We start from the raw sequence: 26,403 nt of genomic DNA on the forward strand, positions 1-26,403 counted from the left end.
ACTGTCCCCTACTCTAATTCTAAGATGGAGCCCACTATTCCCTATACTCCAGGTCTAGGACGGAGCCCACTATTCCCTATACTCCAGGTCTAGGACGGAGCCCACTATTCCCTATACTCCAGGTCTAGGACGGAGCCCACTATTCCCTATACTCCAGGTCTAGGACGGAGTCCACTATTCCCTATACTCCAGGTCTAGGATGGAGTCCACTATTCCCTATACTCCAGGTCTAGGACGGAGCCCACTATTCCCTATACTCCAGGTCTAGGACAGAGCCCACTATTCCCTATACTCCAGGTCTAGGACGGAGCCCACTATTTCCTATACTCCAGGTCTAGGACGGAGCTCTCCTCCATGTCCATTGTGGGAAGTGTGATGGTATTTAGTGAAGAAAGCCATGGGTTCTGATCTCCTTCAGTGTAGGCTCATCCTGGGAGTGTCTGAGTGATCTCTCAGAGCTGATGAAGAGGCAGATCTTGGAGTGGCCCTCTCGAATGCTTTAGACTAGTTCTAACATGGCGGCTAAAATGTCCCTCAAAGAAGGTCAAGTATTACATGGTCCCTCTATTGCTCTTTAGTGCAGTTCCCGCCTAGTGATTGGTGAATACTTCCTCCCAAAGGGAACGCATGGGTTGTGGTGGTACTGTTATATTCCTTAGGCCAGGTTGAGTAGGGGCATGCCTCTTTGGTAGGATACTTCAGAGATTGTCCTCATGTTGTATATCTCTGTCCCTCCTTCGAGTAGCACTGGAAGTCAAAGAGACAGGGAAGACATTTAGCATTAGCTAACATGTGTGTATTAGCCACTGGTAAGTAACATGACAAACACATTCCCGCATTAGTCTTTATTATAATGAATTAAAACATGAAAATGGCTGATACCAATTCATCACTAAACTAGGTAGTCATTATCTTGTCTAGCTATCACGTTTTGGTTTATGTTTACATCGCCAAGGTTATTTCCATTCTTAAAGGTACAATCTGTGATTTTCCTGAAAAACTAATCCCAGATTGAAGCTGAAAGTAAACAATACTGTATTACAAACGTATACACCCTACATAGGGTCAGTGCCAGTGGAGGCTGGTGGGAGGAGGTATAGGAAGACATACTCATTGTAATGGTTGGAATGGACTAAACGGAACGGTATCATACACATCAAGGATACGGAAAACACATGTTTGACTCCCTTCCATTTATTCCATTCCAGCCATTACAATGAGTCCGTCTTCCTCCCACCAGCCTCCACTGGTCAGTGCTTTTTATAATTTGCTATTTACTGTAGAAGAAAGGGAAGGAAGCTGCTAGCAGAGCAGATTAATTTCTAGGGCAGAACTGTGGAGAGAGAGGATCTTGGCATTGGGAGCATTGGAATTGGAACACAAAAACACACACAAACACACGCAAACACATACACGCACACACTCACACAAACACTTTGAATTGGAAGCCCCGGCGCGCTTAATGCCCTTGAATTATCCACTTCTAACATAGGGGCAGTGCCAAGGCAAAAGCTGGCACAGAGAACAGCAATGTGGTTGGCATGGTGATGGTTCATTGTTGGAAGAGTAGACCTCTACTCCACTGTGTCTGTCCTCAAAAAGAGCAGCTCTGCTCAGTTGTTCATGTGGCATTGTGCACATGTGTGTGCTGTGACATTGTGTGACATTGTACTTTTGTATGTGTGGGTGTGTGCGAAAGAGAGCGTGGGTGTGATATAGATATAGAGCGAAAGAGAGCCAGACAGATACACCGAGAGAGACAGAGAGAGACAAACCAAAAGAGACAGAGAGAGACAGAGAGAGAGACAGCGAGAGATAAACTGAGAGAGAGAGAGATAGACAGAGAGAGATAAACCGAGACAGGAGAGAGAGACAGAGAGAGAGAGACAGAGAGAGGGAGAGAGAAAGAGAGACAGAGAGAGACAAACCGAGAGAGACAGAGAGAGACAGCGAGAGATAAACTGAGAGAGAGAGAGAGACAGAGACAGAGAGAGAGAGAGAGACAGAGAGAAATAAACTGAGAGAGAGAGACAGCGAGAGGGACAGAGAGAGATAAATCGAGAGAGACAGAGAGAGAGAAAGAGAGAGACAGCAACCTTGGGACAATCCTATGCATTATCATTCACAGCAGACTCGTACATTTCCTCAGTGAAAACAATGTACTGAGAAAATGTCAAATTGGCTTTTTACCAAATTATCCTACGACAGACCACGTATTCACCCTGCACACCCTAATTGACAAACAAACAAACCAAAACAACGGCAAAGTCTTCTCATGTTTGTTGATTTCAAAAAAGCCTTCGACTCAATTTGGCATGAGAGTCTGTTATACAAATTGATGGAAAGTGGTGTTGGGGGAAAAACATACAACATTATAAAATCCATGTACACAAACAAATAGTGTGCGGTTAAAATAGGCACGACTCCAACACCATCATTAAGTTTGCAGACGACACAACAGTGGTAGGCCTCCTGATCACCGACAACAACGAGACAGCCTATAGGGAGGAGGTCAGAGACCTGGCCGGGTGGTGCCAGAATAACAACCTATGCCTCAACATAACCAAGACTAAGGAGATGATTGTGGACTACAGGAAAAGGAGGACCGAGCACACCCCCATTCTCATCGACGGGGCTGTAGTGGAGCAGGTTGAGAGCTTCAAGTTCCTTGGTGTCCACATCAACAACAAACTAGAATGATCCAAACACACCAACAGTCGTAAAGAGGGCACGACAAAGCCTATTCCTACAGAGGGTAGTGCGTACGGCCCAGTACATCACTGGGGCTAAGAAGCCCCAAAGACCCCAGCCACCCCAGTCATAGACTGTTCTCTCTACAACCGCATGGCAAGTGGTACCGGAGTGCCAAGTCTAGGACAAAAAGGCTTCTCAACAGTTTTTACCCCCAAGCCATAAGACTCCTGAACAGGTAATTAAATGGCTACCCAGACTATTTGCATTGTGTGCCACCCCAACCTGTCTTTTAAGCTACAGCTACTCTCTGTTTATCATATATGCACAGTCACTTTAACTATACATTCATGTACATACTACCTCAATTGGGCCGGCCAACCAGTGCCCCCGCACATTGGCTAACCGGGCTATCTGCATTGTGTCCCGCCACCCACCACACGCCAACCCCTCTTTTACGCTACTGCTACTCTCTGTTCATCATATATGCATAGTCACTTTAACCATATCTACATGTGCCCGACTAACCGGTGCCTGTATGTAGCCTCGCTACTTTTATAGCCTCGCTACTGTATATAGCCTGTCTTTTTACTGTTGTTTCATTTCTTTACTTACCTATTGTTCACCTAATACCTTTTTTGAACTATTGGTTAGAGCCTGTAAGTAAGCATTTCACTGTAAGGTGAAATACCTGTTGTATTCGGCGCACGTGACAAATACACTTTGATTTGATTTGAAATAGGCAAAAAAACACAAATTTCTTCCCACAGGGCCGTGGGGTGAGACAGGGATGCAGATTAAGCCCCACCCTCTTCACCATATATATCAACGAATTGGCGAGGGCACTAGAACAGTCTGCAGCACCTGGCCTCACCCTACTAGAATCTGAAGTCAAATGTCTACTGTTTGCTGATGATCTGGTGCTTCTGTCACCAAACAAGGAGGGCCTACAGCAGCACCTAGATCTTCTGCACAGATTCTGCCAGACCAGGGCCCTGACAGTAAATCTCAGAAAGACCAAAATAATGGTGTTCCAAAAAAGGTCCAGTCGCCAGGACCACAAATGCAAATTCCATCTAGACACCGTTGCCCTAGAACACACAAAAAACTATACATACCTTGGCCTAAACATCAGCACCACAGGTAACTTCCACAAAGCTGTGAACGGTCTGAGAAACAAGACAAGAAGGGCATTCTATGGGATCAAAAGGAACATAAAATTTGACATACCAATTAGGATCTGGCTAAAAATACTTCAATCAGTTATAGAACCCATTGCCCTTTATGGTTGTGAGATCTGGGGTTCGCTCACCAACCAATCATTCACAAAATGGGACAAACACCAAATTGAGACTCTGCATGCAGAATTCTGCAAAAATATCCTCAGTGTACAACATAAAACACCAATTAAAACGCAAATTGTCAAAATCCAGAAAAGAGACGTTAAATTCTACAACCACCTAAAAGGAAACGATTCCCAAACCTTCCATAACAAAGCCATCACCTACAGAGAGATGAACCTGGAGAAGAGTCCCGTAGGCAAGCTGGTCCTGGGGCTCTGTTCACAAACACAAACAGACCCCACAGAGTCCCAGCAACACAATTAGACCCAACCAAATCATGAGAAAACAAAAAGATAATTACACATTGAAAAGAATTAACAAAAAAACTGAGCAAACTAGAATGCTATTTGGCCCTAAACAGAGAGTATACAGTGGTTGAATACCTGACTACTGTGACTGACCCAAACTTAAGGAAATCTTTGACTATGTACAGACTCAGTGAGCATAGCCTTGATATTGAGAAAGGTCGCCGTAGGCAGGCCTGGCTTTCAAGAGAAGACAGGCTATGTGCACACTGCACTGCCCACAAAATAAGGTGGAAACTGAGCTGCACTTCCTAACCTGCCAAATGTATGACCATATTAGAGACACATATTTCACTCAAATTACACAGATCCACAAAGAATTCGAAAACAAACCCGATTTTGATAAACTCCCATATCTACTGGGGTGAAATACCACAGTGTGCCATAACAGCAGCAGGATTTCTACAAGAAAAGGGCAACCAGTGAAGAACAAACACTAGTGTAAATACAACCTATATTTATGTTTATTTATTTTCCCTTTTGTACCTTAGCCATTTGCACATCGTTACAACACTGTATATATACATAATATGACATTTGTAATGTCTTTATTCTTGGGAAACTTCAATGAGTGTATTGATTTCTGTTCATTTTTATTGTTTATTTCACTTTTGTATATTATCTACTTCACTTGTTTTGGCAATGTTAACATGTGTTTCCCATGCCAATAAAGCCTCTTTGAAGTGAAATTGAATTGAGAGAGAGAGACATTGCCTTTAAATTTCTTAACTTCGGTCAAACATTTAAGGGAGCCTTCCACAAGAATCCCACAATAAGTTGGGTGAATTTTTGCCCATTCCTCATGACAGAGCTGGTGTAACTGAGTCAGGTTTGCAGGCCTCCTTTTTCGCACACGCTTTTTCCGTTCTGCCCACAAATTTTCTATAGGATTGAGGTCAGGGCTTTGGGATGGCCACTCCAATACCTTGACTTTGTTGTCCTTAAGCCATTTTGCCACAACTTTGGAAGTATGCTTGGGGTCATTGTCAATTTGGAAGACCCATTTGCGACCAAGCTTTAACTTCCTGACTGGTGTCTTGAGATGTTGCTTCAATATATCCACATCATTTTCCATCCTCATGATGCCATCTATTTTGTGAAGTGCACCAATCCCTCCTGCAGCAAAGCACCCCCACAACATGATGCTACCACCCCTGTGCTTCATGGTTGGGATGGTGTTCTTCGGCTTGCAAGCCTCCCCCTTTTTCCTCCAAACATAACGATGGTCATTATGGCCAAACAGTTCTATTTTTGTTTCATCAGACCAGAGGACATTTCTCCAAAAAGTATAATCTTTGTCCCCATGTGCAGTTGCAAACCGTAGTCTGGCTTTTTTATGGCGGTTTTGGAGCAGTGGCTTCTTCCTTGCTGAGCGGCCTTTCAGGTTATGTTGATATAGGAATTGTTTTACTGTGGATATAGATACTTTTGTACCTGTTTCCTCCAGTATCTTCACAGGGTACTTTGCTGTTGTTCTGGGATTGATTTGCACTTTTCGCACCAAAGTACGTTAATCTCTAGGAAACAGAACGCGTCTCCTTCCTGAGCGGTATGACGGCTGCGTGGTCTCATGGTGTTTATACTTGCATACTATTGTTTGTACAGATGAACGTGGTTCCTTCAGGCATTTGGAAATTGCTCCCAAAGATGAACCAGACTTGTGGAGGTTTCCAATTGTTTTCAGAGGTCTTGGCTGATTACTTTTGATTTTCCCATGATGTCAAGCAGAGACACTGAGTTTGAAGGTAGGCCTTCAAATACATCCACAAGTACACAAATGATGTCAATTAGCCTATCAGAAGCTTCTAAAGCCATGACATAATTTTCTGGAGTTTTCCAAGCTGTTTAAAGGCACAGCCAATTTAGCGTATGTAAACTTCTGACCCACTGGAATTGTGATACAGTGAATTATAAGTTAAATAATCTGTCTGTAAACAATTGTTGAAAAAATTACTTGTGTCATGCACAAAGTAGATGTCCTAACCGACTTGCCAAAACTATAGTTTGTTAACAAGAAATTTGTGGAGTGGTTGAAAAACGAGTTTTAATGACTCCAACCTAAGTGTATGTAAACTTCCGACTTCAACTGTATCTATCCTGTTGCCTAGTCACTTTACCCCTACTATATGTACAGTACATAGCAACCTCAATTACTTCATACCCCTGCACATCGACTCGTTACTAGTTATTTTTACTCGTTATTGTTATTCGTTATTCACTGTGTGTTTATTCCTTGTGTCAGTATTTCTATCTCTTGTTTTATTTGTATTTTTTAAATCTATGTTTAGCTCTGCATTGTTGGAAAAGGACCCGTAATTAAGCATTCCACTGTTAGTCTACACCTGTTGCTTACAAAGCAGGTGACAAATGACATTTGATTCGATTAGCTCCTCTCCTCCATCTCTACAGGTGAGTCTTCAGCCCTACTATTACTCAAACACAGGAGACACATCACATTACATTTCCCAGAACAACAGGTTATTGCAACCTGTCTAGTCATTACTGTTTCTCTGCGTGTGAGTACGTAAATGTCTGGCCCTGTGTGTCGCCCTGCCTGCAAGCATTTCACCAGGGGAATGATTCAAGTGCGCTTATAATGTCACGGCAGATAATGTCACGTCGCCTGATCCGAGTGGGAGGCCAATATACATATAAGTACTTCTCTGACAAAACCCTCCGAGTGTCAGAGAAGACAAGGGAAGGCAATTTCCTTCCCTGTCACAAAGACCCTTATTGTGATGTAATTTTCAATGTATTAGTAAGTTAGAGGATGGAAGAGCAATTTAATGTGATATATGACTGCTTTTCTAAACCAGTGGTATGTAGGTCACACACACACACAAAGGCACACATGCACGCACCCACCCACCCACCCACACACGCGCACATACACCCCCCCCCCCCACACACACACAATCTGCTCTGTGTTTTAACAGCTTCCAGTCTTATGATTTGGGTCAGAGTTAACGAGCGATGGAGCGTCATGCGTTGGTGTGTGTTCATCACAGCTTCTCCTCTCACACTGAGCTGTTAAGAGTCAGTCTGTCAAAGCCTGGAGACAAAAGTCCTGACTTTATTTTATTTATCTGGCTCATTTATATTTCTTGTGTCTCTCATGTGAGGGGTTGAGGGAACACTTCCTTATGGAAGTAAGTCTATTTAATGTCCATGTCTATTCCACACCTCCTGCTCCTGTCTTTACTCAGTTTAGGAGACGAGAGAGAGGAGAGAGAGAGAGAGAGAGAGGAGAGAGAGAGAGAGAGAGAGAGAGAGAGAGAGAGAGGGAGGAGAGAGGAGAGAGAGAGAGAGAGAGAGAGAGAGAGAGAGAGAGAGAGAGAGAGGAGAGAGAGAGAGAGAGAGAGAGAGAGAGAGAGAGCGAGCTAATTTAAGCAAAATATATTTTCAGCCCCCACCGACCCCTCCATTGCTCCCGTCCAAAAATCTGCCGCTGCCGTCAAAAATGGGATTAGCTAACAAATACAGCCTCTTGCCGTGTGGGGAAGGAAGCCTGATGAAATATGACAACTCTCTCCTCTTAACACTGAGAACATCAATCACCGAGTAAGCCATTGATTTTTGGGGAGGGAGTCAGAGCACACACCTTCGCATGGCAAAGTCAGACCCTTTGGGTATCAGGTATATATAACCTGTCACTCAGCAGAAATGTGCTCAGAATATTTTTTTTTATCAAAGAGAGGAAATCAATTTGCTTTTTTTGTTTTGCAGACGTTCAATATGACACACAGTATTACAATTTTTCCAGTTAACATTGGAACTGATTTAACGTTCTTTCGATTGCGTTTTTAGATGATATTGCCAATATGTTGTCAATATGGTGAAATATGAATGTATCTTTAACCGGCTCCCTGGACATACTGAGGGTTGATTCCACTTCAGACGTTGCTGTTTATTTGTAACTGACTGTATCCCCTGATACTGAATACTGAGACATGTCAAACAAAACTGATGTTCTGAATTTCACCAAAGGAAACATTCAAATCCCATAAAAAAAAAACTCAATTAGAAATAAATATTTTCAATATTAAATATTAAATTCAACTTTAAGTCTCCATCATTACATTAAAGCTTAATTTATGTGTAGTCATTCATGTTAACCAGCATCACTAGTCACACTAAGCACAAAACGAATTAGAGGTCTGAGTGAAGGCAAACATCACATCATTCTATTTCCTGTTTATCTGTAATTGTATCTCCTAATAGAGGCAGCATTTAAAACACAATCTTAATGTACCATTAGGCTCAGATGGTAAGATTAGTCCCTAGCTACCATACAGATGGGTAACAAAGGTTGAAAGGTCATCCATAACCAGCCACGGCCTATTACATCTGTATTCATACCAGCCTCAGCAGACACTCCAGCATGTGTGTGTGTGTCCGTGTGAGCGTGTGTGTGTGTGTGTGTGTGTGTGTGTGTGTGGCTGACATGTCTGTCGACTAGCAGGCCAGGCCTGTCCCTAGATTATCTGTGTGGGTTGCTGTGGTGCCAATGCTGGCGTGGCCTGTGGGTGGTGGGGCCATTTGTTTGACAGACTGGCTTTGGCACCTAGTGCTGTTCATCTTTGTTACAAAATGCCCGCCAGCTTATGGATGGGGACAGGACTGTCACAACCTGCCTGAGCTAGCTTCAGTTCCAGCCCCGTGCCTGCGAGGCTCACCCTACTGTTTCTACCTCGTGTCACCTAGGATAGTCCCAGGCAACATGTCCTCTCTACAGTACTTCAAGGCCTAACATACTTTTTTATGTACCAAATAATATCAGCCCGAAGGGTTTGTTCTTCGGGCTTGAAAGAGAATTCTACTCATTTAGGGAGCTGTCTCCATGGATTCAGCAATTGTTATCAAGCCCTCACAATAAATGATCATCTCTCATCTCTGGTGGCCTAACAAGCACCCGATAGCCCTCCAATATGAGATTACACATATTTGCTGCTAGTGGATATCTAATTAGCTACTTTTAATTGGTTAACAGCTCTATACTGCAATTTATTACTGTTTGCAGGCTACCAATTAATTGCGTTATTACATCTGTGTGCCCAAACAACAAGGTTTTACAGTGCCAGGTCTGGGTGGAAATAGTATTTGGTATTTTGTGGTGGCCTAATTAGACTTACTTGAAATAATTCATGAATAAAATTGGTAATTAAATTGGCTTATAATTACTTATTCTGTTACCATGTAGTTTCCATATAATTACCAGATCATTATGGGCACCATAAATTAAATTGTTACTTTTGTTTTCTCTCAAATACTAGGTGTGCACACTGCTTTAATTAGCTTGCATGGCATTATAAAACCATTGGAATAGTCCCAAAATTGCAAATCCACTTCACATATTCTACCGATAAGCTATATCAAGCGCACCCCACTTCCTAATATAAGGAAAGCAATTACTATTTAAACCCAGGCGTTAACAGTGAAACTGATAAGAGACAGCCACATTAATAGTGCTGGACAGAGCCAAAGAAAGACAGTCCAACAAAAGATTGATTTCCCCCTGTTCTACTTAACAGCACCACTGACTGGAAAGAGCCACATTGCTGGATGGAACCCAAAAGGAAAGAGTTTTTTTCTCATTTTTTTCTTCTCCTATTCTCTGAGATCCACAGCGAGCGTCTGGTCTGGACTTCCAAAAGGACTGATGGCCTCTGATATCAGACTGGTCCTTCACGCTCCATTAGTTAACCTCATTTCTAGCAAGATGGAAGAGCTCTCAGCCTGCCCCCCCCCCCCCCGAAACGACACAACGGTCAAAGTGAGGGGAGTAGGGAAAGAAAGCCGCATAATAACACTGTTCTGTTCTGTTCATGCGTTGATTTGGAGCAGCAGCAGCATACTCATTTGCCTCCTGATAGATACTAGAGGCTTCAGGTTCACTGGATATAGCTGGTAAACGAAATTAGTATTTGCAGCGCAATTGGCTTCTTTGCCGCATGGAGTTTATGTCAAAATAAACCTTGGAGCAGTGCACTCACTTAGCCACAGCTCCAACAGGGCCAGGCATGGGTGGGCACAGGGTTAGAGAGGGTCTGTCCTCTAAAACGCTCCTACATCAGCCTACCAGTTCAGCTTCCAGCACAAAGGATTACAATTTAATTGGGAGAGGAGGACGGGAACTTCAAGTCTGGGACGTGACATAAATAAGAAAACACACGCAGCATCCACGCACTATTCCCAGAATGTTAGTCTTACTAAGCTTTCTGTGAACTATATTACAGTAGTTGTATATCGCTGAGGTTGATGATACAATGGCGTAGCATCGATTACATATTTATGCTTAGGATTGAGTGCAGCAACTACCTTGCAATGTGACAGTAATAAATCAAGCAAATCCTGTAAATCCACATGTTATGTTCTATACGTCTTGTCTCATTCTATAGGTCTGGTCTCCTAACGTGGCTTCTAAGTATCTAGAAATACAGGCAGCACGCATGCTGCTGTGCGTGAGGCTGTGTGAGGAGGGGCTGGACCCGGTCAGCCTGGGATGAGTAATTGGGCAGTAGGAATCTCCAACCGCCTCCGATGTCTCTCTATGGCTTCCCTGAGGAGTCTTTAATTTACTGTTGATTTGCTCTGTTGTTGTGCTCTGTCTCAGTGTCTAAACATTGTGTTCAAACAGCCTATTTAGCACATTCAGTGGGAGAGAACTGGGACGGCTCCAGGAGAGGAGGCCTGGAGGAACACTCAACGACCTCGAATGCAGCCAAGACACATCTCTCTGGCTCATTTCCTCTCTCTCTCTATCTTTGTCTCACACTCTCTCTTTCTCAGTTTTTCCTCAGTTTCTTTCTTGTTTCTCTGTATCTTTGTCCCAGCCTCTCTTCATTTAAATCTCTCTCTCTCTCTCTCTCTCTCTCTCTCTCTCTCTCTCTCTCTCCCCCCACCTCTGTCCTTTTCTGTCCTCCTTTTTTCTCCTTCCTACTGCCTCCCTCCATCTTCCTAGTTGTGAAAAGAGAGTTGAGGCGAGTTTTTTGTGAAGACTTTCCTTTGAACATTACAAAAGACCACAGAGGAGCTCAGTGTGGTCATTATTTCATGCAGCCAGTAATTAATGAGACCACTTTCACTTTGAACTAAATAAATAGCTGAGAGGTGACTCCCATAATTGCAAAAGGGTCATGGATACAATTAAAAATGTGTGAGCTGAGCCAACACTATCTCATCTCAACTGTGACCTGAATATTTTTTCATTACAGCATTGTTTATTATAGCTTTAATGGGCTTTAATACACAAATGTCTTATTTGTAAAGTAATGTAGTCGTGTGGTTTGACCGTCAAACACCCTAACAAACCTATTCTGTGAGATGAAAAATAATATAATTTCTTGATGCACAAAGTGGCTGGAGAAACCATTGGCCTTGCCACGTAGCCTGCTCTGTTGACTAGAGGTCGACCGATTAATCGGCATGGCCGATTAATTAGGGCCGATTTCAAGTTTTCATAACAATCGGTAATCAGCATTTTTTGCCGATTACATTGCACTCCACGAGGAGACTGCGTGGCAGGCTGACCACCTTTTATGCGAGTGCAGCAAGGAGCCAAGGTAAGTTGCTAGCTAGCATTAAACTTATCTTATAAAAAACAATCAATCTTAACATAATCACTAGTTAACAACACATGGTTGATGATATTTCTAGTTTAACTAGCTTGTCCTGCGTTGCACATAATCAAGCCTGTTAATTTATCATCGGATCACAGCCTACTTCGCCAAACGGATGATTATTTAACAAAAGCACATTCGCAAAAAAAGCACAATCGTAACACCAATGTACCTAACCATAAACATCAATGCCTTTCTTAAAATCAATACACAAGTATATATTTTTAAATCTGCATATTCAGTTAAAATAAATTAATGTTAGCAGACAATATTAACTAGGGAAATTGTGTCACTTCTCTTGCGTTCTGTGCAAACAGAGTCAGGGTATATGCAACAGTTTGGGTCGCCTGGCTCGTTGCGAACTGTGTGAAGACCATTTCTTCCTAACAAAGACAGTAATTAATTTGCCAGAATGTTACATAATTATGACATAACATTGAAGGTTGTGCAATGTAACAGCAATATTTAGACTTAGGGTTGCCACCCGTTCAATAAAATACGGAACGGTTCCGTATTTCACTGAAAGAATAAAAGTTTTGTTTCGAAATGATAGTTTCCGGATTTGACCATATTAATGACCTAAGGCTCGTATTTCTGTGTGTTTATTATATTATAATTAAGTCTATGATTTTATATTTTATACAGCAGTCTGACTGAGCGGTGGTAGGCAGTAGCAGGATTGTAAGCATTCATTCAAACATTACTTTCCTGCGTTTGCCAGCAGCTCTTCCCAATGCTTGAAGCACAGCGCTGTTTATGACTTCAAGCCTATCAACTCCTGAGATTGGCAATACTATAGTGCCTATAAGAACATCCAATATTCAAAGGAATATGAAATACAAATGGTATAGAGAGAAATAGTCCTATAAATTCCTATAATAACTACAACCTAAAACGTCTTAACTTAAATATTGAAGACTCATGTTAAAAGGAACCACCAGCTTTCATATGTTCTCATGTTCTGAGCAAGGAACTTAAACGTTAGCTTTTTTACAAGTCACATATTGCACTTTTACTTTCTTCTCCAACACTGTGTTTTTGCATTATTTAAACCAAATTGAACATTTCATTTATGTATTATATTAAGTTAAAATAAAAGTGTTCATTCAGTATTGTTGTAATTGTCATTATTACAAATATATATATAAAAATCGTCCGATTAATCGGTATCGGCTTTTTATGGTCCTCCAATAATCGGTATCGGCGTTGAACATCATAATCGGTCGACCTCTACTGTTGACTAACTGAAAGGTCATCTGAAGCATTAGAAACATGCTTTGCATACCCACCAGGGAGACATTGGTTGAGTGTCAAAATTATTTTACTATGCCTTATTATTAATGGAATCACATTGAATTAACATGGCTTTTTGATTGAATTAGCCAAAAACCATCAACATATACTGTTACATTTTTCCATCGCTTCTTTTCTTGTCTTCTTTTCTCTAAGAAAGCAGCTCCAGCAAACACAGAAAATCATGCAGTCAAGAAACATACAATTGTTCTCGTCTTAAATTAACCCAGGTTTCAATTCAAAATCTTTTCAAGGTTTGGTTGGCTTCGCATTGAATTTACACTCACAAACTCAATGAAATATTAATCAAGTATGGAAGATGAGCTGACGTTGTTGCCCAAAGGGTAGGCTGGTATCTCTTTAACATGTTCACTAACTACATGCCAGATATTGATGTAGTGGTGATGACGGTGTACTTCACACACACACACACACACACACACACACACACACACACACACACACACACACACACACACACACACACACACACACACACACACACACACACACACACACACACACACACACACACACACACACACTCTCTCTCTCTCAATCTTCACCCTTCCCGCTTATTGCAGTGCTGTCTGTCAGCTATAGTAATTAGTCGTGCTGCCACCACACCTCAACGTCTCCTCAATGTCGCTTATTAATCTCACATGAGTGATTAGGCCGCGCCACACCACGACGTATGGAGCTGCCACAGTGGGAGCCTGGGAGGGAGGTGTGAAACTGAGTGTGAAACTGTTGCCACCTCATATGTTATCACACTCAGGAGATTAGTTAGGGATTTAACCACAGCACAGCCCATTGGCAGCTAATCATGCGGCTAATGATAAGTGAAATATTTTTGCCGTCGTTACAATGGCAACCGCCAAGGTCACGAACTCACATAACGCCGATTCGACTACTGCTTTTATAAATATGACATTTAGTTAGCTATCAACACAATATGCAATGTGCAGTTCAAGGTTTTAAGTAGAAGGGTCTCCAAGTCCTATTCTAAGAATAAAGCAACTCAGGGAAGAAGTGCTGATCTAGGATCAGTTTGACCTTTAAGATCATAATGAATATGATTATATGGACTACATGGACAGGGGGTCTGATCATAGATCAACCCTCCTACTCCGAGACGCTTCATGAATGAGAGCCCTGGAGAATATTGTCTTAAGTGCTGGGCTGGAACAAATGCCTGCACACCCAGGCAAGTAGCCAAAGCGCTTCTTTAAAATAGAATAGCCTAACAATTGGCTAAAGCAAAAACTTGACCAGGACTTCAGAAGGAGCGATTTTAAGATCTCTATAACAGCTGGAGTCAGACGTGTGACAGAGATTTGACTGGCTATGCACCATTGTGCGACTGTGCTCTATGCACCATATTGCGAGAGAGCGCAAGTCCTATCCCTCTGGATCTGACCTCGGCAGCTGTCTGGAAAACTGGATGACTTCTGCTCCACCGATAACGCCACCCAACAATGAAATCTGACCAAATGAAATCAACACAGTTGAGAAAACAGAGTTGTGTAAACGAGGCATTCCATTGAGCTTTAATTACAACACAACACTAAGTCAATATGTCATTTTCAGCCTTTTTTCCCAATCCACTCCATATCATATAGCTACAAAATTGACTTTTGTGCATGTTCAACAAAAAAAATCTGATTAAAGCATTTTTCAATTTAATGCAGGAGCAATGGTTGTTGCTGGTAAAGGATGAGTTAAGCTGTATGTTTGGCAACATTTGATAGCTTTTTGCCTATAATTTGACTCCTGCATAGATTTTAAAAACACACACACACACACATCACATTATGTAGCGACGACTACTCCTGCCACATGATTCAAACCATCAACCATGTGGTACTACTCTAGCCTGAGGGGGGTTAGTATCAAGGGGCGAAATGATGAAACTGAAGAGAACTTACAACTATAATGTGATGAATGCTCTGCCACTGACTGAGCCTCCTCTAGACGTCTAGCTCTAGTGCATCTGTGAGAGCAGATGAATGGGGAGGAGTGTTTGATAAATTGGGTCACATGAACATGGGGATTCTGGGTAATGTGGTGAAAGCGCTTGAGGAGTTGCAGTAGGAACGGTACGAACCCTGTCTTCCTTTATATTCTTTATTTATTTTAGGAGGTAGATCAGCTTTAATACTGTGGAAAGATTGTAGCTTCCATCAATGTAATTTTCTCCATCATTTCCAATCCCCGGAAGTTTACATACACTTAGGTTGGAGTCATTAAAACTCGTTTTTCAACCACTCCACAAATTTCTTGTCAACAAACTATAGTTTTGGCAAGTCGGTTATGACATCTACTTTGTGCATGACACAAGTCATTTTTCCAAAAATTGTTTACAGACAGATTATTTCACTTATAATTCACTGTATCACAATTCCAGTGGGTCAGAAGTTTACATACGCTAAGTTGACTGTGCCTTTAAACAGCTTGGAAAATTCCAGAAAAGTATGTCATAGCTTCAGAAGCTTCTGATAGGCTAATTGACATCATTTGAGTCAACAGGATGTGTACCTGTGGATGTACACTGCTCAAAAAAATAAAGGGAACACTTAAACAACACAATGTAACTCCAAGTCAATCACACTTCTGTGAAATCAAACTGTCCACTTAGGAAGCAACACCGATTGACAATAAATTTCACATGCTGTTATGCAAATGGGATAGACAACAGGTGGAAATTATAGGCAATTAGTAAGACACCCCCAATAAAGGAGTGGTTCTGCAGGTGGGGACCACAGACCACTTCTCAGTTCCTATGCTTCCTGGCTGATGTTTTGGTCACTTTTGAATGAGCATGAGACGGAGTCTACAACCCACACAAGTGGCTCAGGTAGTGCAGCTCATCCAGGATGGCACATCAATGCGAGCTGTGGCAAGAAGGTTTGCTGTGTCTGTCAGCATAGTTTCCAGAGCATGGAGGCGCTACCAGGAGACAGGCCAGTACATCAGGAGACGTGGAGGAGGCCGTAGGAGGGCAACAACCCAGCAGCAGGACCGCTACCTCCTCCTTTGTGCAAGGAGGAGCAGGAGAAACACTGCCAGAGCCCTGCAAAATGACCTCCAGCAGGCCACAAATGTGCATGTGTCTGCTCAAACATTTGGCATTTGCCAGAGAACACCATGATTGGCAAACTCGCCTCTGGCGCCCTGTGCTCTTCACAGATGAAAGCAGGTTCACACTGAGCACGTGACAGACGTGACAGAGTCTGGAGATGCCGTGGAGAACGTTCTGCTGCCTGCAACATCCTCCAGCATGACCGGTTTGGCGGTGGGTCAGTCATGGTGTGTTGTGGCATTTCTTTGGGGGGCCGCACAGCCCTACATGTGCTCGCCAGAGGTAGCCTGACTGCCATTAGGTACCGAGATGAGAATCTCAGACCCCTTGTGAGACCATATGCTGGTGCGGTTGGCCCTGGGTTCCTCCTAATGCAAGACAATGCTAGACCGCATGTGGCTGGAGTGTGTCAGCAGTTCCTGCAAGAGGAAGGCATTGATACTATGGACTGGCCCGTCAGTTCCCTAGACCTGAATCCAATTGAGCACATCTGGGACATAATTTCTCGCTCCATCCACCAACGCCACGTTGCACCACAGACTGTCCAGGGGTTGGCGGATGCTTTAGTCCAGGTCTGGGAGGAGATCCCTCAGGAGACCATCCGCCACCTCATCAGGAGCATGCCCAGGCGTTGTAGGGAGGTCATACAGGCACGTGGAGGCCACACACACTACTGAGCCTCATTTTGACTTGTTTTAAGGACATTACATCAAAGTTGGATCAGCCTGTAGTGTGGTTTTCCACTTTAATTTTGAGTGTGACTCCAAATCCAGACCTCCATGGGTTGATACATTGGATTTCCATTGATTATTTTTGTGTGATTTTGTTGTCAGCACATTCAACTATGTAAAGAAAAAAGTATTTAATAAGATTATTTCTTTCATTCAGATCTAGGATGTGTTGTTTAAGTGTTCCCTTTATTTTTTTTGCAGTATATTTCAAGGCCTACCTTCAAACTCAGTGCCTCTTGCTTGACATCATGGGAAAATCAAGAGAAATCAGCCAAAACATCAGAAAATAAATTGTAGACTTCCACAAGTCAGGTTCATCCTTGGGAGCAATTTCCAAACGCCTGAAGGTACCATGTTCATTTGTACAAACAATAGTACTGTCACGTCCTGACCAGTAATAGGGGTTATTTGTTATTGTAGTTTGGTCAGGACGTGGCAGAGGGTATTTGTTTTATGTGGTTCGGGGTGGTTGTGTGTTTAGTGGTGTGTTTGATTTATTATTCCGGGTTTTGGGCACTGGTCTATGTTTATGTATTTCTATGTTTAGTCTAGTTCTTTTTATTTCTATGTTTAGTTAATTGGGGATTGGACTCTCAATTGGAGGCAGGTGTTTTCTAGTTGCCTCTGATTGAGGGTCCTATATATAGGTATGTGTTTGTTTTTGTGTTTTTGTGGGAGATTGTGCTGTGTATAGCTCTGTGCCTTACCGGCCTGTTATTTGTCGTTGTGTTTTTTGTGTACGTATTTACTTTGGTTTACCTTCTTTGTCCGTTTAAAATAAAAGAAGATGAGTGCACATTTCCCCGCTGCGTCTTGGTCCGCTTTACCCTACGACAACCGTGACAGACTCTCCCACCAACCAAGGACCAAGCAGCGGAGGAGGAAGCAACGGGTGGACTGTCGGGAGCAGCACCTGGAGTGGAGAAAACAGCGCGCTCGGGAGGTAATGGCATCCTGGTCGCTGGAGGTATTAGAGGCAAGGATTGACTGGACGTGGGAACAACTACTGGACCATTGTGACAGCCTGCCTGGGAAGCAGGTAAAGGTGGAGAGGCCACCCCAAGATTTTTTGGGGGGGGCACACGGGTAGTTTGGCTGGGCAAGGAGTAAGCCCCAAGCCAAATCCCCATGCTTTTGTTGAGCAACCTTTGACTAGACAGGTCCGTGCTTCGGGTTATTGCGTACTGTGGAGAGGCCAAGTGTTTTTAGGCCGGTGTGTGCAGTGCCAGCACCCCGCATTTGCCAGGGGGAATTGGGCATCCAGCCAGGACGGGTTGTGCAGGAGGTGCGATCGAGACCGCCAGTGTGTCTCCACGGCCCGGTATATCCAGTACCAGCACCACGCACCAGGCCTCCAGTGCGTCAGCCCAGTCCAATTCAGCCTGTTCCCGCTCCTCGCACTAGCCTTGAAGTGCGTGCCTCCAGTCCGATACCTCCAGTACCAGCACCACGCACTAAGCTTCCAGTGTGTCAGCCCAGTCCAGTACGTCCTGTTCCCGCTCCTCGCACTAGCCTTAGTGTGTGTGTCCCTAGTCTGATACCTCCAGTACCAGCCCCACGCACTAAGCTTCCAGTGCGTCAGCCCAGTCCAGTATGTCTTGTTCCCGCTCCTCGCACTGGCCTTAGTGTGTGTGTCCCTAGTCTGATACCTCCAGTACCAGCCCCACGCACCAGGCTTCCAGTGCGTCAGCCCAGTCCAGTACGTCCTGTTCCCGCTCCTCACACTAGCCTTGGGGTGCGTGTCCCTAGTCTGATACCTCCAGTACCAGTCACACGCACTAGGCTTCCAGTGCATCAGCCCAGTCCAGTACGTCCTGTTCCTGCTTCCCGCACTAGCCCTGAGGTGCGTGTCCCCAGTCTGGTACCTCCACTACCAGCCCCACGCATCAGGCTTCCAGTGCGTCAGCCCAGTCCCGAGCTTCCGACGACAGTGCCTTGTCCAGAACTTCCGGCAACAGTGCTTCGTCCAGAACTTCCGGCAACAGTGCCTCGTCCAGAACTTCCGGCAACAGTGCCTCGTCCAGAGTATCCGGCAACAGTGCCTCGTCCAGAGTGTCCGGAACCAAGAGAGACGGCCCACTGTCCGGAACCAAGAGAGATGGCCCACTGTCCGGAACCAGGAGAGTCGCCCTACAGTCCGGAGCTCCCAGAGTCGCCCTACAGTCCGGAACCGAGTGAGTCTACCTGCAGTCCGGAACCGAGTGAGTCTACCTGCAGTCCGGAGCTGAGTGAGTCTGCCTGCAGTCCGGAGCCGAGTGAGTCTGCCTGCAGTCCGGAGCAATCCGGAGCCGAGTGAGTCTGCCTGCAGTCCGGAGCCGAGTGAGTCTGCCTGCAGTCCGGAGCCGAGTGAGTCTGCCTGCAGTCGGGAGCCGAGTGAGTCTGCCTGCAGTCGGGAGCCGAGTGAGTCTGCATGCAGTCCGGAGCCGAGTGAGTCTGCCTACAGTCCGGAGCCGAGTGAGTCTGCCTACAGTCTGGAGCTTCCAGAGTCGGCTTACAGTCCGGAGCTCCCAGAGACGCTCTACAGCCCTGAGCATTCAGCAGGGGTGGACAGGTTGGGTGGGGGAAGTAGACCTGAGCCTGAGCGACCTCCAGTATAGGTGGGTTGGGGGGGGGGGGGGTGTAGCACAGGAGCCGTCATTGATAGCAGCCACCCTCCCTTTAGTTAGGGGTTTATTTTTTTGTATTTTTTTGTTGAGGTGCATACAGGGTCTGCACCTTTGGGAGAGGGGGGAATGTCACGTCCTGACCAGTAATAGGGGTTATTTGTTATTGTAGTTTGGTCAGGACGTGGCAGAGGGTATTTGTTTTATGTGGTTCGGGGTGGTTGTGCGTTTAGTGGTGTGTTTGATTTATTATTCCAGGTTTTGGGCACTGGTCTATGTTTATGTATTTCTATGTTTAGTCTAGTTCTTTTTATTTCTATGTTTAGTTAATTGGGGATTGGACTCTCAATTGGAGGCAGGTGTTTTCTAGTTGCCTCTGATTGAGGGTCCTATATATAGGTATGTGTTTGTTTTTGTGTTTTTGTGGGAGATTGTGCTGTGTATAGCTCTGTGCCTGTTATTTGTCGTTGTGTTTTTTGTGTACGTATTTATTTTGGTTTACCTTCTTTGTCCATTTAAAATAAAAGAAGATGAGTGCACATTTCCCCGCTGCGTCTTGGTCCGCTTTACCCTATGACAACCGTGACATGTACGCAAGTATAAACACCATGAGACCACGCAGCCGTCATACTGCTCAGGAAGGAGACGTGTTCTGTCTCCTAGAGATGAGCGTACTTTGGTGCGAAAAGGGCAAATCAATATCAGAACAACAGCAAAGGACCTTGTGAAGATGCTGGAGGAAACAGGTACAAAAGTATCTATGTCCACAGTAAAACGAGTCCTATATCGACATAACCTGAAAGGCCGCTCAGCAAGGAAGAAGCCACTGCACCAAAACCACCATAAAAAAGCCCGACTACGGTTTGCAACTGCACATGGGGACAAAGATCATACTTTTTGGAGAAATGTCCTCTTGTCTGATGAAACAAACATAGAACTGTTTGGCCATAATGACCACCGTTATGTTTGGAGGAAAAAAAGGGAAGCTTGCAAGCCGAAGAACACAATCCCAAACGTGAAGCACGGGGGTGGCAGCATCATGTTGCGGGTATGCTTTGCTGCAGGAGGGATTGGTGCACTTCACAAAATAGATGGCATCATGAGGATGGAAGATTATGTGGATATATTGAAGCAACATCTCAAGACATGTTGACTTCAGTTGTCTCCCTGTAGCACTGTCTTAGGCGTCTCACAGTACGGATATTGAAATGTATTGCCCGGGCCACATCTGCAGGCCTCATGCCTCCTTGCAGCATGCCTAATGTACGTTCACGCAGATGAGCAGGGACCCTGGGCATCTTTCTTTTGGTGTTTTTCAGAGGTAGTAGAAAGGCCTCTTTAATGTCCTAAGTTTTCATAACTGTGACCTTAATTGCCTACCATCTGTAAGCTGTTAGTGTCTTAACGACCGTTCCACAGGTGCATGTTCCTTAAAGGGGAGTGGGACATCATTCAACATTCCACAATCAACAGCCTGATCAACTCTATGTAAAGGAGATGTGTCGCGCTGCATTAGGCAAATGGTGCTCACACCAGATACTGACTGGTTTTCTGATCCACGCCCCTACTTTTTTTTTTTAAAGCTGTGACCAACAGATGCATATCTGTGTTCCTAGTCATGTAAAATTCATAAATTAGGTCCTAATGAATTTATTCAATTGACTGATTTCCTTATGAACTGTAACTCATTAAAATCTTAGAAATTGTTGCATGTGGCATTCATATTTTTGTTCAGTGTACCTTTAACCCTTAATTTTTTGAAGGGAGCATGATTACACACAATAATATTGAAGACATCTGCAAAAATGCTGAAAGCTAAATCAGGTTCAGGGATAGCTGAAATACAATCAAGGTCACTGAATTAAAGATCATGTAAAAAAAAAAAAGCCTGTTCGCTGAAGTTTTTAAAGTTCTCTTTGTGATGACACGAGGCTTAGATTTTTGTATTCTCACATCTCTAACACAAACAATTGGGCAATGGTCACCAATTTCTTGGGTGAAAACACCAGTATTGTGTATTTTTGAAGATCAATCATAGTTACAGATCTATGGACTGCACAAAACAACTGACATGGAAGCTTTATGAGCCGAAGTTTACATGTGCTAGGACAAAATGTGAAGCCATAGTGAGTAACATGTTAGCACCATGGGCAACTACTTTGGTAACACAGGACCTAGACCAGGTTGAATTTGTGTCCCTGTCCATTGATGCGTCTAATCATGGACATGTAAAGCTGCTGCCAATAGTAGTCAGATATTGTAAGATATATGATGGCAACACATCTGTGGAAACAAAACTGCTTGATTTTGTTGAATTGAAAGGAGAAACAGCAGAGGAACTTGCAGCTGAGGTCCTGGTGGTCATCCAAAAATGTAACCTGGAAAACAAAGTCGTGGCATTCTCTGCCGACAACACAAATACCAACTTTGGAGGACTGAATAGGCTGGGGAGGGTCAATGTCCATACCAGAGTTAAAAATGCTCTGCAGCCGGAGGTGATTGGCTTAGGTTGTCCTGCCCACATCATTCATAACACGGCCAGAACAGCTTTGGATATGATTCCCCTTGATGTTGAGTACCTGCTCACAAAGATATTTGGATATTTTCATATTTTCACCATCAGAGTAGAAAGACTGAAGAGCTTTTGTGAGTTTCTTGGCCAGGAGTACCATAACATTTTAGGACACAGCAATGTTCGCTGGCTGTCCATGCTCCCTGCTCTAGAAAGAGTGCTGAAAATGTATGTGTCATTGAAATCCTTTTTTATTTCTGAAGACAAAAGCCCTGTTGTCCTGCAAACAATGTTCGAAGATCCACTGACTGAACTTTGGCTGGCCTTTGTCCATGGAAACTTGAGCGTATTCAGTGACACGATCAAGATGCTTGAAGACCAGGACCGCTATGCTGTGGAGTCAGCTGCAATTCTGAGAAACATTGAGGCAAAATTGTCTGCAAGACGTGATGACAACTTCATTCCAGTTTTGGTCAGAGGACTTCTGAGAGAGCATGAGGAAAATGGAGCAATGTCTAAAGAGAGCTTTCTCAAAACATTCAACACAAAGGACGAGAGCTTTGGTCCTACGTTCTGCAATTTAAAAAAATGTATTCTGCCACTTTTCAACCTCATATTCAAAAAAATTATAATAATTTAACTAGGCAAGTCAGTTAAGAACAAATTCTTATTTACAATGAAGGCCTACCCCAGCCAAACCGTAACCACGCTGGGCCAATTGTGCGCCGCCCTATGGGACTCTCAATCACGGCCGGTTGTGATACAGCCTGGAATCGAACCAGGGTCTGTAGTGACGCCTACAGCACTGAGTTGCAGTGCCTTAGACCGCTGTGCCACTCGGGAGCATAATATTCATTATCTTCAAATCAAATCAAATTTTATTAGTCACATGCGCTGAATACAACAGGTGTAGACCTTACAGTGAAATGCTTACTTACGAGCCCTTAACCAACAGTGCAGTTTAAAAAAAATACGGATAAGAATAAGAGATAAAATTTAACAAGAAGTTAAAGAGCAGCAGAGAGTTAATTAAAGTGGCTATGCATAGATGACAACAGAGAGTGGCAGTGGTGTGGAGAGGGGGGGGGGGGGGGGGCAATGCGAATAGTCTGGGTAGCCATTTGATTAGATGTTCAGGAGACTTATGTACTGGGTCGTTCGCACTACCATCTGTAGTGCCTTGTGGTCGGAGGCTGAACAGTTGCCATACCAGGCAGTGATGGAACCAGTCAGGATGCTCTTCATGGTGCAGCTGTAGAACCTTTTGAGGGTCTGAGGACCCATTCAGTCTCCTGAGGGGGAATAGGTTTTGTCGTGTCCGCTTCACGACTGTCATGGTGTGCTTGGACCATGATAGTTTGTTGGTGATGTGGACACCAAGGAGCTCTCAATCTGCTCCACTGCAGCCCCGTCGATGAGAATTGGGGCATTCTCTGTCCTCTTTTTCCTGTAGTCCACAATCATCTCCTTTGTCTTAATCACGTTGATGGAGAGGTTGTTGTCCTGGCACCGCACGGTCAGGTCTTTGACCTCCTCCCTATAGGCTGTCTTGTTGTTGTCGGTGATCAGGCCTACCGCTGTTGTGTCATCAGCAAATTGAATGATGGTGTTGGAGTCGTGCCTGGCCGTGCAGTCATGAGTGAACAGGGAGTACAGAAGGGGGCTGAGCAAGCAAGCAACCAAACCAGTGTTTACAAATGTTAAAACAGCACGTTTCTATGATCTGTGGTTAAAAAGATAAGATCCTAGAAAATGCATCTCTGTGACATCACAGGGTAGGATGAAAAGAAAAAAAGAAAAAGCGGGGATTTTCAAAACCTGCGATGAGTTTCTAGCCAAAGGGGGGGGGGGTTTTCTTGTCCCAAGAATCTCAAGAGTGTTTGAAAAACAGCGTTTTGATGATGTCATCGAGTAGCATTTTTTTTTACTTAATATGTTTTTCTACAAAACGTTTAAATGCGCCGTTTTCACATATGTAGACATTGGTGTTTTGCTGGAGATAATGAAAATGAGGTTGAAAAGTGGTGGAGTTTCCCTTTAACCGAGTGGGAGTCACATGAGAACAGTTAAGCAGGAAGACAGTGATATAGCAAATAGAAATCAAACTGGATGGCCATCAGAAATAGATGGGAGAGATGGACTTTAGAGGAAGGCCAGGACGTAAAACAAACAAAATATAACTATTGTAAAATAGATTGTGTCCGTAAAATGTATGTAGTATGTATAAGCTGGAAGTAGAAGCCTAAGTGCTATTGTTTATTAGATTACTCCAATTAGGGGAGAGGTGGTAGGGTTTTGCAGGAAATAATAAAGGAAAATATGTGTAAAAATATATATATTTACACATATTTTCCTTTATTATTTCCTGCAAAAAAAGTTTATTGTTTTGCTGAGTTTACATTACATATATATTTTGCAGGAAATAATAAAGGAAAATATGTGTAAAAATAAATATATATATATATATATTTACACATATTTTCCTTTATTATTTCCTGCAAAATATATATGTAATGTAAACTCAGCAAAACAATAAACTTTTTTTCAGGACGGTGTCTTTCAAAGATTATTCGTAAAAATCCAAATAACTTCACAGATCTTCATTGTAAATGGTTTAAACACTGTTTCCCATGCTTGTTCAATGAACCATAAACAATTAATGGCTGTGCGAAGTTTCTGGATATTGGCAGGAACTGGAACATGCATCTCAAACGTGCTCAATGGGTGACATGTCTGGTGAGTATGCAGAACATGGAAGAACTGGGACATTTTCAGCTTCCAGGAATTGTGTACAGATCCTTGCGACATGGGGCCATGCATTATCATGCTGAAACATGAGGTGATGGCGGCGGATGAATGGCATGACAATGGGCCTCAGGATCTTGTCACAGTATGTCTGTGCATTCAAATTGCCTTTGATAAAATTCAATTGTGTGAGCCTTCCGAGTGGCGCAGCGGTCTAAGGCACTGCATCACAGTGCAAGAGGTGTCACTGCAGACCTGGGTTTGATCCCAGGCTGTGTCGCAGCCAGCCGCCACCTGGAGACCCATGAGGCGGCACACAAATTGGCGCACAATTGGCCCAGCGTCGTTCAGGTTAGGGGAGGATTTGGTTGGCTGGGATGTCCTTGTCCCATCACGCTCTAGCAACTCCTGTGGCGGGCCGGGTGCATGCACGCTGACTTCGGTTGTACGGTGTTTCCTCCAACACGTTGGTGTGGGTGGCTTCCGGGTTAAGTAAACAGTGTGTCAAGCAGCAGTGCGACTTGGCAGGGCTGTGTTTTGGAGGACGCATGGCTCTCGACCTTCGCCTCTCCTAAGTCTGTACGGGAGTTGCAGCGATGGGACTACACTGTAACATCCATTTAAAAAAAAAAGTGCAATTGTGTTCGTTGTCCGTAGCTTATGCCTGCCCATACCATAACCCCATCGCCACCATGGGGCACTCTGTTCACAACTTTGGCATCAGCAAATCGCTCGCCCACACAACGCAATACACATTGTCTGTCTGGTACAGTTGAAACCAGGATTCATCCATGAAGAGCACCCTTGTTCAGTGTGCCAGTGGCCACCGAAGGTGAGCATTTGCCCACTGAAGTCAGTTATGACGTCAAACTGCAGTCAGGTCAAGACCCTGGTGAGGATGACAAGCACAGAGATGAGCTTCCCTGAGACGGTTTCTGACGGTTTGTACAGAAATTATTTGATTGTGCAAACCCACAGTTTTATCAGCTGTCCAGGTGGCTGGTCTCAGACGATCCTGCAGGTGAAGAAGCCGGATGTGGACATCCTGGGCTGGCATGGTTACACGTGGTCTGCGGTTGTGAGGCAGGTTGGACGTACTGCCAAATTCTCTAAAACAACATTGGAGGCAGCTTATGGTAGAAAGATGAGCATTCGATTTTCTGGCAACACCTCTGGTGGACATTCTTGCAGTCAGCATGCCAATTGCACACACCCTCAAAACTTGAGACACCTATGGCATTGTGTTGTGTGACAAAACATTTTAGAGTGGACTTTTATTGTCCCCAGCAACAAGGTGCACCTGTGTAATGATTATGCTGTTTAATAAGCTTCTTGATATGCCACACCTGTCACGTGGATGGATTATCTTGGCAAAGGATAAATGCTCATTAACCAGGATGTAAACAAATATATGCACAAAATTTGAGAGAAATATGTTTTTTGTGCATATGGAACATTTCTGGGATCTTTTATTTCAGC

The 26,403-nt window shown here is 43.9% G+C and overlaps 1 protein-coding gene across 1 annotated transcript in view; it reads right to left on the reverse strand.

The window, feature by feature from the left end:
- c8b (complement C8 beta chain) overlaps positions 1-26,403 on the reverse strand; it is a 74,890-nt gene that overhangs the window by 35,699 nt on the left and 12,788 nt on the right. Inside the window, exon 2 of the mRNA XM_082973089.1 lies at positions 1-747. This exon is cut by the window's left edge and continues 258 nt beyond it. The gene's annotated coding sequence lies outside the window, so the exon portion shown is untranslated. The remainder of the gene's footprint in view (positions 748-26,403) is intronic.

Source organism: Salmo salar, chromosome 03 (genome assembly GCF_965601325.2).
Source record: "Salmo salar chromosome 03, fSalSal1, whole genome shotgun sequence".
NCBI lineage: Eukaryota > Metazoa > Chordata > Actinopteri > Salmoniformes > Salmonidae > Salmo > Salmo salar.